Below are 15,566 nucleotides of genomic sequence, written 5' to 3'. Positions count from 1 at the left end.
TAACACATCTTTTGACTTTAATTTTGAAATCAAGATATTTTCGAAATATATAGGTTGGTTTAATCCAGCAGCATTAATAATCCAGTGTCTTAGCAGCCATTGCTCCTTCCTTAGCAGTCAAAAAATTCAAAGACATTACAATAACATACAGTATTCAGACTCTCTGTATATTTTCCATTTTTACATGGCTTATTACATTTTTTTATTATTTTATTCCTTTTTATGGACTTTATTTTATTTTAAAACTCTCTCTCTCTCTCTCTCTCTCTATATATATATATATATATATATATATATATATGGTTTTTGGAGACAGGGTTTCTCTGGGTAGTTTTGGTGCTTTTCCTGGATCTTGCTCTGAATACCAGGCTGGCCTCGAACTCACAGAGATCCACCTGGCTCTGCCTCCCAAGTGCTGGGATTAAAGGCATGCACCACCGCTGCCCAGCTTAAAACTATATTTTTTTTAAATCTAAGACTGTATATATTTTTCCTCTTCTGTCTCTCAAGCCTACACATATTTTTAAATACACTGTGACACATTTAGAGGCTCTTTTTATCTGAATCTGTCTTTACTGTGCATCTGTAACCTTTTATGTCTGCATGAGCAAAAACTGCTGTGTGGCATGCTGGTGGCTGGCTTGTCCCCCTTGGTTCTCTGAGAGCCTAGTCTTATGGTGGAGGCACAGTTACCACCAGCTCTGGGAGCCATGTTTACCACCCCAATTCTGGGATGTTTCTGTGTCCATGAGTAGTGTGCCCCCTGCTGGTCATAAATGCCATGTAAGGTAGTAGGGCCTCTTAAAACCCAGTTCCAGCCGCTAGCACTGAGCCAGGAAGCTAGCTCTTAAAGGAGCCATGCCTCTGCTCACCACCAGCAAACAGAGCCCCCTGGAGAAAATTCGGCTACCAAGAAGCCATGTTTGACTCCATTCTTGTGTGTCTAGAATCCTTTCTTAAGCTTTGTCAGGTTTTACATGGACATTCTGATCAAACATTTGGGTGCCGTATGTTGGCTGAGTTTTCTTGTCCTGACCACTTGTTCCTAAATAACCACCAGCTACTTCCCAAATAACTGACTTGAAGACTTAATATAAGTTATAAGTGCTTGGCCAATAGCTTAGGCTTGTTACTAATTAACTCTTACAACTTAACCCATTTCTATTAATCTATGTGTTGCTCTGAGGCTTGTTCTATCCCATTTTGTAGGTCTGACTCATTCTCCATCTGGCTGGTGACCCCTCTGACTCCGCCCTTCCTCATCCCATCATTCTCAGTTTGGCTTTCCTGCCTAACTTTATCCTGTTCAACTATTGGCCAGTTACCTTGTTTATTAAACCAATCATAGCGACATATAGTCACACAGTGTACAGAAGGATTCTTCCACAGCAATAAAAAAACGATGAACAGAGGCAACAAAAAGAAGAGAGAGTTTATTTTGGCTCTGGTTCAAGAGGGGTCAGAGTCCATCAGTGCAGGGAGGCCTAGCAGCAAGGGTAGGCAGCGGGCAGGAAGCCTAGAGCTCACATCTTTAAGCAAGCACAAATCAGAGAGAGCAAATTAGAAGCAGGGTGAGGATATATACTCTCACAGCTCACTGCCAGTGATGTCTAGACCTCCCCAAACTACACAACCAACTGGAAACCAAGTGTTCAAATACCAGAGCCATGGGGGACAGTTCTCATTCAAACCACTATGGGGTGTGTGTGTGTTTGTGTGCGTGTGTGCGTGTATGTGTGCGTGCGTGCGTGCGTGTGTGTGTGTGTGTGTGTGTGTGTGTATGTGTGTGTGTGTGTGATATGTGAGTGTGTGACTTTGAACATACACATGGAGGTCTTGGGACAACTTCAGGTATCTGCTATCAGCTTCTACCTTGTTTGAGACAGGGACTCTTACTGTTTGGTGCTTCATTCGCTAGGTTAGGGGCTGTCAGCTTCTGAGGATTTTCCTGTCTCTGCCTCCCACCTTGACCTAGGAGCACTGGGATTCAGATCCATGCTACCATGTCCAGCTGTTACATGGTTTCTAAGAACCCAGTATGGCGAGCAATTTACCGACTGGGCCATCTCCCTAGCCTGCAGCCTTGTTATTTCTAATTACACTGAGAAATTAAAGTGTTAGAAAAAATGACTAGAAGTAATTAGTAAATAATGGTAATTGATGTGGTTTAGATCTCTGATACCCCAAAACCCGTGTGTTAAAGGCTTGGGCCCAGCTTGTTGTGGTGGAAGGTGGTGGTGAGAAATGTGCTCTTGGAGAGGATCGTGGGATGTCTGTCTCTTCCATGCCCTTCACTTCTTAGCTGTGAGGTGAACAACCTTCACCCACTGTGTATTCTCATCATGACATGCTGACTCAAGACACAAAAGCACAAGGACAAACTGACCATACAGTGATGGTCCCCAGGCAGAAAGGAGTACATTCCTAGTTTAAAGTCGGTTATGGAACTGGCAAATGACTCAGAGGGTAGAGTTGTGATCTGCTGTGTCTGAGGACTTAAGTTCAATCCCAGGAACCCACATGATAAAGGGAGGGAAATGATCTGATCCCTTTATCTGGATGATGAAAGCTGATTAACACAAGTGTTTAATAAGTCAATAAAACATTGAATAACAGGAGGATATTCATGTCAGAATTGTCTCTGTTAGGAAAGGAAGGAAGAGAGGGAGGAAAGATGGAAGGAAAGAAGGAAGGAGAAGCGGGATTGTTACCTTTTGTTTGAAGTCAGGGATGTTGTCTGAGTTGCTCTTTTGAAGGAATCACAGAGCCTTTGCATAACTTAGTCTTGGAGGACCTGGCAAACCGGGAGGTCTCATGGCTGAGAACTGCTTAGGCAAATGGTTCCTCCAAACAACTCTAGAGAAGAGGTTTTGGTGTGAAGAAATGGACTGCTCCACTTGAGGTGCAATTTGTGTAACAATAAAGAGGTTTTTGCAAAGCCTGAGCAGAGAGTTTGTCAGAAACTGCTTCCTCTGCTGCTGCTGCTGCTGCTGCTGCTAAGCCTGAATTACATTTTGGAATGACTCTCTTTCTTCTAACAACCCAGGCAATACAAACACTGACAACTGGTGGGCTCCGGGGAAGAAGGTATCCAGATACTCCGGGACTGGAGTAAAAACGTGCACTCACGAGTAAGTGAGGACTCCAGGATTTGGCAGGAACATGGGGAATTTAAATCCCCCATCTCAGGAGCAACAAAATGTGCAGTGCAGGGAGCTTTGCTCTAAATGGGTCCCACGCCCTGGGACAGGTGTGTGAAGTTGGCACAACGAAGAAACTATGACCACCTGTTTCATATGCCCCCCCATACCCTGAGCCGTTTTTATTTATACAGTTTTAGTGATTTGCACGAACAGTTTTACAATAAATTTGCTTCCTTATGTTTCAAATAATGGTTACAATAGTTGCCAGTTTGTTCCTTCACCTCATTCCCTATCCATCCCCCACTTTCCCACCTTAACCGTTACCTACTTGATCTACAGCTCTAATGTTAGAAGCATCAGCAGTGTTGCGGAGACAAAGGAAGTCTTCCAACCAGGCACACCTCCAGGTAGAACAGTGTGCCCAGTTGGCAGTGTGTGCGGTGACAGCATCATGCAAAGTGAAAGAGAGTTTTGCCTCTCGTGGTTTAATATTTATTTAGCTCTGGTAAAAATCTAAGTTCTCACAATCAACTCACCAGCCAAGGTGGAATCAATTTATTCTTTGTTCTATCCTAGTCTATCTCTTTCAGGTTTTTCCATTCATCCTATAGACAACATAACTTGGAAACTTACTTTTAATAGTTGGTATTGCTTATCCCTTGTTCTCAGGTCTCCTGCCTCTCAACTTCCTACAGTATTGGCACATCTATTAGAAATGATGGCATTGTGGGTTTCTGTGATTCTGCTTAATTCCCTGTTCCCAGACTGTTTCCATTAATGCCTTACATCATCTATTTGTTAGCATTTCTCCTAGACTCTCAAAATCATTCTCTCCAGAAGTTATGCAAATTTGTAATATTATCATGAACTGCTGTGACTCTTTCAGGCTAGTCACAAGGTGTGTTGGAAAGTCAACATGCTGTTCTTAAAAAGCCTGAATTCATGGTCACACTCAAACATCAAAGGCTTTAGGAGCTGAATCAGGTCCACTGTGTATTTTATCAGGGGGAGGTTTTCCTTTGGTAATAGCTATTTTATCTGTAGTCTGAGAAAGTGAAACTAGAGGCAGCCAGCAATATGGTTTGTATACAGAAGGCAAGGAGAGAAGGTGGTACATATGCTCCTGGGGTCGTGCCCAGAATTATGCAGTGAACTATCCATCAGCCTTGCCAAAATGGGTCAGATTCTCCAGGTCTTGCCACAAGGAGAATTTGTTTGTGCTATTCTCAGACCTTGTCTCCTGAAGAAGTCACATGGCTCCTGGTAGTGCAGCTGTTAAAATGCTTGTTAAAAAGAAAAACATTAACTGCACAATTATTGCAAATATTAAAGATACAAGTAAAATAACCTCTGAGAAAAAGAATAAATAAAGGAAAAAAGGCCCTTCTCAGTAGAAAAAAGGGATGTGTTTAATCAAGTAAAAAAGATTTTCCTGGTGTAAGAAGGGGCAGGAAAAAAGCCTTTCCTGATAGTTACTGTTTAGGTGGGAAGCCCTATCAGCATCAATATATACCCAAAAAAATTGGAATGTTGGGGATCTCCAGCATGGGGCCCCATTCCATGATCAGGTCTTACTCCTCTCATTCCAGATCCCACCCCCTCAAAAAACCCACCAAGCAGCAACCCCTCCCTTCAGAAAGCCCACCAAGGGTCAGCTCCTCCCCCAGGGACTGCTCAAGACCACACCTACAGGCTACTTAAGACCTTGTAGTCATATTTGCCACATGATTCCTCTCCTGCCTTCCTGAGAGTCACTAAGGAGTTGCTTTGCTCTGTTCACTAAACCTGGATTTATTAATTTAGCCTGATCTGATATATTACATCAGTGGTGGAAGATATCTAATAACTGGGGATCCAAAACTTATCAGTTACTAGTTGGGAACCTACATAAATGACAGATCTAAATTGATTTAAAGAAGCTGTGGTGGCATATGGGATGCACTTGCCCTATGTAAGATGAATTTTAAATAGCTGGGCTACTCAGATTTATTCCAAAAGATTGGAAGAGATTAATGACGGCTGGAATTCAGAGTTCTCTGGTGCTGCCTGTCAGATCTTTCAGCTAAAGGCCCATCAGTGGCAACACCTGAATTCCACAGCTGCAGAACTCCACAGCTGTAGCATGGGATAGCACAGCCAACCCAGAACTTATAATGTTCTTATTTGTTAGTTTTCTTGATTTTGGTTTAAATGTTTTTCCTTCCTCAGAACAGGAATAATGTACTACCAATGATCCCTTCATAGGAGAAATAAAATTTTTTTAAAAAGCCTAACTTATGGCTGGGCGGTGGTGGCACACACCTTTAATCCCAGCACTTGGGAGGCAGAGCCAGGTGGATCTCTGTGAGTTCGAGGCCAGCCTGGGCTACAAAGTGAGTCCCAGGAAAGGCACAAAGCTACACAGAGAAACCCTGTCTCGAAAAACAAAAACAAAAAACAAAACAAACAAACAAACAAAAAAAGCCTAACTTATAATACAAAACAATCACGACCAGGGCATAAAGTACTGAGTTGATGCTATTTAAATTTCCAGAGGTATTAGTCATTCTTATATGGAAGATGTTATTTTCTCTTGATTGTGTGATAAATGCTTCAATAAATGTTTAATTTTCATAGTAAATAAACAAAAAAGACCAAAATTCATAGTTTTTAATTATATGATTAGGTATGCTCTTATCTGTTTATCACTACTAAGGATTTGGCACTGCTCTTTGGGTATCCTTAAGGAAAACTCAGGCTCAGTATTGGAGATTTAATACTGCTTTCAGTTTAGGAATGGGCAAACATCTTACATTATCTCCACAGATTCTTTGTTATAAAATAGCTACTGGGGTGTATGGTCCTCTTTCCCCAGGTACAGTAGGGATAATTGTGGGAAGAAGTAGTTTAGTATCTGAAGGTTTTTTTGTACATCCAGGAATTACAGATGAAGACTACAAAGGAGAAATTAAAATTATGGCTTACATAAAAAGGACTATGCAAATAGAAGCTAGGGATAGATATGCTCAATTGTTATTATTCCCATATTGTAAAGGTAAATCAGCTTCAATATACAGGACAGGAGGGTTTGGAAGCCTGGGAAGAAAGTATTTTGGCGAACTGTTATTAATGATGAGAGGCCAAAGTTGAGATTGAAGGGTTAGTGGACACTGGAACTGATGTGCCTATAATGTCTTGAGAATCTTGGAATCCCAACTGGCCTTTACAAGAAGTCACCACTTAGTTTTTAGGCATTGGAACATTAGATGAAATACGTGTAAAGTGGATTAAATGTATAGGACCTGAAGGACAAATAGGGATTTTAAAGCCTTATGTGTTGTTGTTGTTGTTGTTGTTGTTGTTGTTGTTTTTACGCTTTACTCTTTTGGCTCTTTACTCTTTGGTCTTTTGGAGGCCCACCACCCAGCTCCCAAAAAAATACAGAGTCTTATTCTTACTTACAAATGCCTGGCCTTAACTTGGTTGATTTCTAGCCAGCTTTTCTTTTCTTTTCTTTTTTTTCCAGGTGTGGTAAAACATGCCTTTAATTAGAGAAATCTGGACGAAGGAATAAAATGGGGAGGATTCTTTTTTTTTTTTTTTTTTTTGAGACAGGGTTTCTCTGTGTAGCTTTGAGCCTTTCCCGGAACTCACTTGGTAGCCCAGGCTGGCCTCGAACTCACAGAGATCTGTCTGGCTCTGCCTCCTGAGTGCTGGGAGAGAGGATTCTTAATAATGTCTGCAGCCACAAACAATTATTTCTCCCAGAGGACACAGCCCACTGTTGGGAAATGGGCAACTTGGCCCCTGGGCCTGGTTCCCATCTTCCCCAGATAACCAGACAATGTCTGAGTCCTGTCATTTGTGCTAACAAGAGTGTGCTGCAAAAAAGGGAAACCACAGAAGGGGCTGGAACACCATAAACACTTCTTTTAACAATGGAAGACACTTTATTTAGTTAGTTTTTTAAAATTTTCTCTGAACATTTCAACTCTGTAGAAATCAAATGCAAATATGTGCATTTTTAAATTAGCATATACTCAACTGTCCGGATCACAGCAATCTCCTACAGTGAGACACACCTGGGGGGGGTGTGTGTGGCGTGCCAATCTGTACACACAATATTTCCTGGTGGAAAGCACTCGGGACTAACTCCAGTAACCTGACCTCCATCTAAGAGTCCTTGCAATGCTGGAGCAAACTGGAATGAAAAACTAGAGCTCTCAGGAGTGGGCCAGGCAGTGCCAGTTCGGGAGTGTGGAAGGAACATCAAGGACCATGGCCCAGGGAGGCTAGTCTCAGTAATAAGATTGCTCAAATTTAGCTGTATATACACCTATCTTCGTGTGATCTATGGCTAGAGATAAAAAAGAGCCGTATAAGATTGGAAAACCTTAAAAATCACTCCAGTAAATCGGAAGAACACCAGTAAATTCACAGTGGCTCAGGGTGTGGCCAGAGTCAGCCTGCTCCAGAGCTGAATGCCTTTGGGAAAACCCAACTAGCACGTAGATCCCACACAGCAGACATCACAGCTGTCTATGGCTAAAGTGTGTTACCAGTTCACAAGAAAGTGAGTTTCAAATTCTGCCCTTCTCCTGGCTCTCCTCCCCAAAAAGGAAAATCCAGAGGTGGATTATTTATACAAGGAATCACAGACACTCAACTGAGTACTTAGCCAGCTTTACTTAACTCAAATTATCTCATCTACCTTTTGCTTTTGGACTTTTACCTTTCTCTATTTCTGTATACCTTTCCTTTCCTTCTTATTCTGTGCCTGGCTATGTGGCTGTGTGGCTGACCCCTTCTTTTCTTGTTCCTCAATCTAGATTTTCTCCTCCCGGATTTCTCCTTCTATTTATTCTCTCTGCCTGCCAGCCATGCCTATCCTTTCTTCTGACTTGCTATTGGCTGTTTATTCAGCTCTTATTCAGCTGTTTATTCAGCTGTTTATTCAGCTCTTTATTAGACCAATCAGGTGTTTTAGACAGGCACAGTATCACAGCTTCATAGAGTTAAACAAATGCAACATAAAAGAATACATTACATTTTTGCATCATTAAACAAATGTTCCACAGCATAAACAAGTGTAACACATCTTAAAATAATATTCTATGATATATGTGGCTGATACAGCCATGAATTTATGGAATATAGATTTGTTACAACAATGGGGAGCTCAAATTAATATTCTTGCAATTTCAGAAACAGCTCACAGAATGATGTTCAAAATGGGTATTGAAAAGAATTGTCAAGGAAAATCACAGGCTAAATGTCTAGCAGCAGGACAGGATAGAAACTGGCTACCCTAATTTGGAGTAGGGGCCATTGGCAGAAGCCCAATTGCTCAGCCTTTAAAATGGTTAACTAACAAGCCTGCATGTGGGAGCAGTGGCCCTTACTAACTAACTAACTAACTAACTAACTAACTAACTAACTATCTATATTTACTTGAACAACTAATAAAAGAACATTTAGATGCTAAACATATTGAGGAAACTACTAGTCCTTGAAATTCTCCTGTACTTGTAATAAAAAAGAAATCTGGACAATGGAGCCTGTTAACTGATCTGAGAGCTGTAAATAAAATAATTCAACCTATGGGTCCTTTATAGCCTGGAATTCCTTTACCTTCTTTATTACCTAAAGATTGGCCTATTATAGTTATTGATTTACTAGATTGTTTCTCTACTACCCTTTACAAGAACAAGATAGAGAGAATTTGCTTTCACAGTGCATACTTATAATAATACCTAGCCTATAAAATGATGTCAGTGGAAAAGTCTTTTCACAGGAAATGTTGAATAGTCCAATTTTGTATCAGTATTTTATAAATCAACCATTAGATAGTTAATAAACAATTTTCTCAATCCATTATTTACTATCATATGGACGATATTTTCTTGGCTTCTTCTGATACAGATACTTTAGAAAGAATGTTTAATGAAATATGAAGGATTTTACCTTGTTGGGGATTATGGATTGTTCCTGAGTAAATAAAAAGAGGAGATTCTCTTAATTATTTATGATTTAAATTAAGTAAGCAGAGAAGCAAGCCACAAAAGGTACAGATTAGAAGAGATCAATTGTACACTCTTAATGATTTTCAAAAATTATTGTGTGATATTAACTAGTTGCAGCCTATCATTGGACAGACTACTCAAGAATTATGTAATTTGTTTAAAATTTTGCAAGGTAACCTAGACTTAAACAGTTCAACACAATTAGCAGCTGAAGCAGAAAAGGAATTGGCCCAAGTAGAACAGAAATTGTGAAATGACTGTATAGATTGATTAGATCTCACAATTGAGTGTATTTTAGTGATTTTACCTTCTACTTACCCCCTTTCTAGACTCATTATGCAAAGGGAGGATGGTATTTTAGAATGGATTTACTTTAGCTCACAAACAGAATAAAAGTTAAAAAACTATAAAGAAAAGTTTTTTTGTTTTGTTTTGTATCAAGACGGTTTCTCAGTTTTGGTGCCTGTCCTGGATCTCGCTCTGTAGACCAGGCCAGCCTTGAATTCACAGAGATCTGCCTGGCTTTGCCTCCTGAGTGCTGGGATTAAGGGCATGTGCCACCACCACCTGACCTAGAAAAGGTTTCTAAATTAATTATAATGGAAAAACAAGACTTGATCAATTATCAGCAATGGATCCAGCTGAGACTGTAGTACCCTATACCAATGTTGAAATTATGCAATTGGAGGTGATTAATGATGACTGACAAACAGCTTGTGGTAATTTCTTAGGAGAAATTAACAACAAATATCCAAAAAGTAATCAGCTTCAGTTTATAAAAAGAACTAAATGAATTCTTCTCTGCTTAGTAAAAAAAAAAAAAGAAGAAGTACCTATTTCTGGGGCTCTTACACTTTATACTGATGCAAATAAATTAAGAATGGCTGGTTATAAAGCAGAAAACATCAGTAAAGTAATTCAAAGTCCATAATGTTTCAGTCCAAAAATCAGAGTTATATGCCATTCTAATGGATTTATTAGACTTTATGAATCTCTTAATATAATTACTAATTCTCAATATGCAGAAGGGATTGTATTACATATAGAAACTGCTGAACTTATTCCTGATAATTCAGAATTAATTTTTTGATTCTTTCAACTGCAACAAGCAATCCAAGACAGAAATCCACTATATATCACTCATATTCAGTCTCTTACTGGATTGCCTGGGCCATTAGCATAAGGAAATGAAGAAACTGATCAATTACTGGTAGGAAATGTGCTGGAAGCTTCAGAATTTCATTTAGAAAACATCATGTTAATAGTAAAGGCTTAAAGAAAAAGTTTTTCATTACCAGGCAACAAGCTAAAGAAATTATAAAAATTTGTCTTTCTTGTTCTTTGTATAATCAAGTCCCTTTACCTGCAGGAAATAATCCTAAAGGTACACAATTTGACAAATGGATGTATTTCACTCAACAAAAATTTAAAAATTAAAATATATTCATCATACCATTGATATGTACTCTGGATTTCAATGGGCATCTACTTTGAGTTCTAAAAAGGCTGATTCTGTAATTACACACTTATTAGAGGCAATGGCTATAATGGTCATACCAATACAGATCAAAACTGCATATGTTTCCAATAAAATAAAACAATTTTTATGTGTGTTATAACAGGAAACTCATTACAGGATACTTTATAATCCTACAGGACAAACAATTGTTAAAGGATCTAATCACATTCTGAAAGAGATGCTTTTTAAACAGAAGAGGGATATGAAGGCTCCCAGGGGTAGATCCCATAATGCTTTACTAACTTTAAATTTTTTAAATGCTAATGAAGCAGGGACAATAGCTCTTGAAAGGCATTGGACCATAGGGAAAAAGTGCTGAACTGAGTCAAACTGTGTGCCGCAGGGATCTTTTAACATCAGAATGGAAACCTGGGAAGAGTTATATTGGGGCTGAGGGTATGCTTATGTTTCTGCAGGAGACAGAAAGTTGTGGAAGAAAGAGCCTTCAAAATGGACGGCTGATTCGCCTACCAGGGACATTGTCTGATGAAGGGGAAAGAATAGTTAGACCGGCTGGGGAACCTTCAAATGCTGCAACAACTTTGTTCCTTGCTTTGCTATCTGTGGTAACTGTACGGGCCAATGAGGACCAACGATACATATTATGTTCCTAATCCTCCAATTAATGCAGGAGTGAGTTGGGAGACATGAATATCCCTGTGGTGGTTAATGAATTGTCTTGGCTTCTAAGCCTATGGAGGAGGGCATGGAAATCATGAGTTATACTGTGGGAGTGTAAGGAATTCATATTTGTATGGGAAATGGAATTCAATGTCTAAATGTAATGTTTCAAGTGTGGCTATGTATAGTTAATACTGTTGTTGGCTGTTTTTACTCTTCGCTCTTTGGGGGGCCTGTCACCCATCTCCCAAATAAATCACACAGTCTTATTCTTTATTATAAATGCCCAGCCTTAGCTTGGCTTGATTCTTGCTAGCTTTTCTTAACTTAAATTATCCCATTTATCTTTTGCCTCTGGGCTTTTACCTTTCTCTGTTTCTTTATACTTTTCTTTACTTCTTACTCTGTGGCTTGCTGTGTTCCTTCTATTTTTGCTTCTTCATCCCTCTTTTTCTTCTATTTATTCTCTCTGTCTGCCAGCCCCGCCTGTCCTTTCTCCTGACTCACTATTGGCTGTTCAGCTCTTTATTAGACCATCAAGTATTTTAGACAGGCAAATTATCACAGCTTTACAGAGTTAAACAAATGCAACATAAAAGGATGCAACATATCTTTGCATCATTAAACAAATGTTCCACAGCATAAAAATGTGGCACATCTTAAAATAATATTCTACAACATAATGCTGACCAGGATTTTCATAAATTTCATATGCTTCATGCGTCTGGTTTTGGAGGACAGGAGATTAATGCTACTAGCTCCATCTGTTTTGTGAGACGGGCTTCTTTTTGCGCTCTCAGGAAGCCTTTTCTCCACCATTCACACTCAAATCCCACGTTCCTTCCTGGCTTTCCTTTCTCCACTTCAAGGGGAGATGCTTTTAGTGTGCACAGGATTCTGGGTCCCACGCCCAGCCCGGGCAAAAAGAGCAGCACACAGGATGACAAAAGCAACAGCAAACAACAGAGCAAGGAGGAACTGGGAGTGTTCAGGGGTCAAAAAACCAAACCTTGTAACCCCAGCACTTCGGCGGCAGAGGACCAGGATCCCAGCTAGCCTGGGCTACATAGTGAGATTGTTTTCCCCCTCAACTACTTAGTATTTAGTGTGTGTGCATGTAAGCACTGGTTCTCTGTAGCAGGAATCTTAAAGTTCTTATCAATAAAAACAAACATGGAGCCAGGTATTGGGGTGAATGCTGAAAGATCAGAGAAGCAGAACAAACCACAGCTTCCTCATCTCGCAATTCCTCAGCTGATCCTGTTTCCTCAGACTGGATGCCTCTCAGCTGAACTGTGCTCAAAAGCCTAAAAGCTTAACCAACCTACTTCCTGGTTTTCACACCTTATATACCTTTCTGCTTTCTGCCCTCACTTCCTAGGATTAAAGGCAAGAGTCACCATGCCTGGCTGTTTCCAGTGTGGCTTTAAACTCACAGAGATCCGGATGGATCTCTGCTTCCCAAGTGATAGGATTAAAGGCGTGTGTGCCACCATTTTCTGGCCTCTATATCTAGTGGCTGTTCTGGTCTTTGACCCCAGATAAGTTTATTAGGGTCACACACTATTTTGGGGAACACAATACCACCACAGTTTTCTTCTTTTATCATGTGGGTCCCAAGAACAGAACTCAGGTTTTCAGGCTTGGTGGCTGGTGACACAGGATAAGGGCAGCTGCAGGCTACCTCACTGGCTCCTATATAGTGATTTTGAGGCCATCTGAGGCTGCGGGAGACATTGTCTCATAAGCAAACAAAACAGAGAACCAAATCTCACAGCCTGAACAAACAAGGGGCAGCCAGCTCCTTTTCCCACGTCTTTCTCCAGGGCCAGGAACAGCCTTGGAGAGCAGCTCGGAAACAGCACAGCTTTACCCCACCAACGTTCAGATTTCAGCCTCGGACGGACTTCATCTCAAAGCTCTTCCAGGTGTGCCCTTAACTCCTGCCTTTCCTGATGTCTTCCTCCCGTAGATTCAGGATGAGGTGGGGAGGTGTCCATGGAGGTGCAAACATACACCTTCATGGATGTGTACTTCCTGCTCTTTTTCTAAAGTGCCTTTTCCTCATTAAAAAAAATCATGATTATATTTTATATGTATGGGTGTTTTGCCTGCATGTATGTCTATGCAACACAGAGGTCAAAAGAGGTATCAGATATCCTGGAGTTATAAATGTTTGCATGTGGGTGCTGGGAATTGAACCCAGGTCCTCTGGAAGAGCAGCCAGTGCTCTTACCCACTGAGCCATCTCTCCAGCCATCTGTTTTGTTTTGATTGTGCATAAGAGTCCAATGTTTTCTTCATGTTTTCATTTCCACAATAAAAAGCAGGTGACCAAGGTTAGTCCACATTTTGGTCCATGGAACAGTGTGGAAATTTCTGTCCAGAGGAGATTCTGGGCCTGACTTGGGCTCTGAATGTGTCTGACTTTTGGGATAGAAACCCTTTCCCAGTCCTGTTTTTCTACCGCTGCTGTTACCACTCAAAACCCTCCCTGTCACGACCCACTTTCCCGACACATTTCCATTCGGAGGCACCCAAAGTGTCATTTCTAGGGGAGGGGATTGGTTTTGGATTTTGGGGATAGAGTCTCATGTATTCCAGGCTAGCTTGGAAGTTACTATGTAGCCAAGGATGACCTTGAACTCCTAATCCTTCTTCCTTCACCTTGCAAGTACTAGCATTACAGAGATTTCCACCACACCTGGCTGCGCCTTCGGAACGTCTTGACCTCAGACCTCTAGAATCTGGATAGTTATTTGCCATAAGCTCTAACCACACAAGTGTGATACCTGTGAGAAAGCACTGAAGCCAGAGGATCGGGAGACAGAGGACGAGGAGACGGGACAGGGAGACAGGGGATGGGGGACAGGGAGAGGTAACTATTCTGATCTTTGGAGTGGTCCTTAGGTAAGGACCTACCCTCTGTGAGGACCCCCACAAAACTGTGCCCTTTGGGGCCACTGGCCACCAAATCCAACGAGCCTCCTCCTTTGGCCCCAGCAGATGGCAGACCGGTCACTGGGTCTTCCTTGTGGATTCCATGCAACCCCTAACTTCTGAGCTTCTGTAAATATCCAAGACGCTCACACAAATGAAGTCCGAACTCAGTCAGAACAGCTCTGGGGGCCTAGCTTCCTCCAGGGCTCCCCAGCTCTCCTGTGGGGCAGCGCCTGTGTGACTAGGCCTGGGGCTGTGGTCTGCCCAGCCCAAGCTCATCACACTCACATCCTTCCTGCCGCCTAAGTGTTTAACAGCCTCTCTTCCCTCTTGCATCTCCCTTTCTGTCTTGTTTCACTGACCTTCTCTCTCTCTCCCTTCTCCTGCCCCACCTGGAACTGCTGGAAACTGTGTTCTTCTAACACCAGGATTATCTTGATTGTTTTTCAAGGCTGGGGATGGAACCCAGGGCCTTGTGTACGCTAGGCTCTACCACTGAGGCACATACTCAGCCTCCAGGACTATCATAATAACCAAGTTCAGACTCAGTGGCTTTCAAGACTTAAAGTGTCACTGAGTGTGTTAGAGCACCCATTTAATCTGACTACTCAGGAGGCAGAGGCAGGCAGACCTCTGAGTTCAACATCAGCCTGGTCTACAAAGCAAGTTCCTGGCCAGCCAGGGATACACAGTGAGACCCTGTCCCACACCAAAGACTTACAGGCTCTTTTATAGGACCTAACTTCCTTGGTTTCTTTCTATACCAAAATATTGAGGGCTCCTTTGAGCAGAATGTCCTACTTCTATTGAATCCTCACTAGCTGGAGAACTCCTAATATTTTCTAAGTCTTTATCACTCTACTCCCATGCCTCATACCTCTTGCCATAACCCACTCACACAAGCAGAATTCTAGACATTTCTATGTAGAACTGTGTGAGTCTTAAACTGTATGTGAGTTCATGCCAAGATCTCCAACTTTAATCTCTCTCCACATGGAGTATCCCAGGATCCCATACCATCTGTACTCTCTCACTGCCGTGATGGCTCCCTCCATCTGCCCTCCACTCAGGAAGTTGCTCTCTCCCAGTGTGCTTCACTTGTGAGTTTATGCAGTCTCAAGATGAAGGCTCATTTCCAAGCACGTCAACACAGCAGAGAGTACCCAACAAGTACCACTGAGCTAGATGCTACAGACATGAAGTCATTTAATTCCTGCGGCAGCCACATGGGACGTGTCCTGTTTGTTCCACTTTGATGTGAAGTACAGAGAAGCTAACTAATTTAGCATTCTTCATGGTTAATAAATGGCAGAAGCAAGGTTTGGACTGGAGAGTAGATTC

The sequence above is a fragment of the Peromyscus maniculatus genome, chromosome 2 (genome assembly GCF_049852395.1).
Source record: "Peromyscus maniculatus bairdii isolate BWxNUB_F1_BW_parent chromosome 2, HU_Pman_BW_mat_3.1, whole genome shotgun sequence".
Classification (NCBI taxonomy): domain Eukaryota; kingdom Metazoa; phylum Chordata; class Mammalia; order Rodentia; family Cricetidae; genus Peromyscus; species Peromyscus maniculatus.
Note: the sequence above shows the minus strand (reverse complement) of the source record.